Source organism: Propithecus coquereli, unplaced genomic scaffold (assembly GCF_000956105.1).
Source record: "Propithecus coquereli isolate 6110/MARCELLA unplaced genomic scaffold, Pcoq_1.0 Scaffold33, whole genome shotgun sequence".
NCBI lineage: Eukaryota > Metazoa > Chordata > Mammalia > Primates > Indriidae > Propithecus > Propithecus coquereli.
The window spans coordinates 7,387,902-7,389,770 of record NW_012148952.1 but is presented as its reverse complement, the minus strand read 5'-3'; positions in this window follow the sequence as shown (position 1 = coordinate 7,389,770).

Genomic DNA, 1,869 nt, shown 5'->3' with positions numbered 1-1,869 from the left:
TCGAAACAAGAAAAAGAGTACAAACAAAAGATTAGTGTCAACATTGGGCTGTAACTACATGATGCCGACTGTCCAAGACGTTTATAAAGATCATTTTTTAAAAGTATTGGGTAGCTCACAGAATGCCAGGGCAGGCCATGCTAAGCTACCAGAAACAATGCTCAAAACCAAACTGTAAAACGAGCAAGCTGCTTCTGTTGCCACCAAAACCCAGCTTCTCTCCGGAACCACTTCAGTAAAATGCCCTCACCCATTCAATCAAATGGAAAGCTTTGCACAGGGGTTGCTTAAACACTCACTGGAGGACCGAATTCTCTCAGGCAGCACATCTGGTTGGTGGAGCTCAGATCCTACGCCTGCACCCCAGCTGCAAGAGAGGCTGTAAATTTGAGTTCTGGTTTTAATGTTGGGGAGGAGATAGTCATAACATGGGAACGTCCCCAAACATAGGACATGTCACGAACATGACAAATGTCTGTGACAATATGCTTACAAAAAAGGGAGTGAACACTACAGAATTCTCCATCTAGAGCTACACATTAAGTATCATTTAATACCATTATGTATCTCATTAATCGGATGTACCATCACATGCTTCGGCTGGCTAACCCTCAATGGACATGCAGGTGGTTTCCAAAGTTATATTATAGTAGCTTAACTTTGGGAACACCCACAATCATTTGCCTCAGATAAAGTTGTAGAGATTGCTAAATATCCTCCACCACTTCCCTCTCATCCCACCCTACCCAGTTTTGCCCCCCTCCCCCATGCTACCACGTTTCAGGGCATCAGTGCCTGATTCACAGTCCTCCTTTCCTCCCTGTTCACTGCATGTCTAAGGATGGCTCCATCCTCACAGAGTACCTGGACATCTTTTACACTGTGATTTTTATCCCGTTGCCATTTGTACAGCCATGTGTTATGTTCCTGTTATTTCCTGGAAATGCTTGACCCCTGAAGGCTATCACTCTGACGCTCCTTTCAGGACAAAACCTATTTCTGGGGGCAGTGTTGGCATATGGCTCAAATCAGGGGTTTTAGGAGATATTGAGGTCTGATGTCATAAGATTGCTTAAGTAAGTTAGCTTCTTTCAATCTCTACTTTTCTTATTCATAAAATGGAAATCATAACATGACCCATACCATAGGTAGGATCACAACACTACTTACATTGCAGGATTGCTGTAAGATTAAATAAGATTGTTCATATGCAGTACTCAGCAGAGTACCAGGCACATAGTAAGTGTACAAGAAATGTTAGCTATTATTAATAAAGTTAAGCATATGAAATTGCCTTTTCTGTAGGTCCCTGGAAGTTTCACAACCAATATTATTATTTCAGTCTAATATGGTCACTTGTAACTTCCAGAAATAGGCTTTTCATCGGCACCAAAACCTCTAGTCTTTTGACCACGATTATGATTCCAGGCCATCGGCCCTCTCCGTCTTCATCTCCTCTGCAGCATCCTAGAGCCCGGGATCTGCCTCACATGCTCCTTTATGAAAACATATTTCTTTATTTTCACAAAGCCAATCGATACTTGATTCTCCTTTGCATGCCCCACAACTTGTTCCCCTCTTGAGTACTTTATTGAGCCTTGCAGCACTGCAATGTGGGCCGATAATAAATGACAGGTGTTCACTTGTCTTCTCTTCCCACCAGCTGGGTTACCCCAAGGACAAGGGCCACAGCTCCTTTACCTGGTTATCGCAGTCCTGAATATGCAGAACAAGCTCAACTTGTTTGAAATGAAGTTAAAACTCCTGAGCAATGGATTTCTTTGCAAATAACTCATGCTGCTCCACGCCTACTTAGAAATAGCTGGCGATTTGGATCTTAACAACTTTGATTTGTATCTTAAGTCCAAA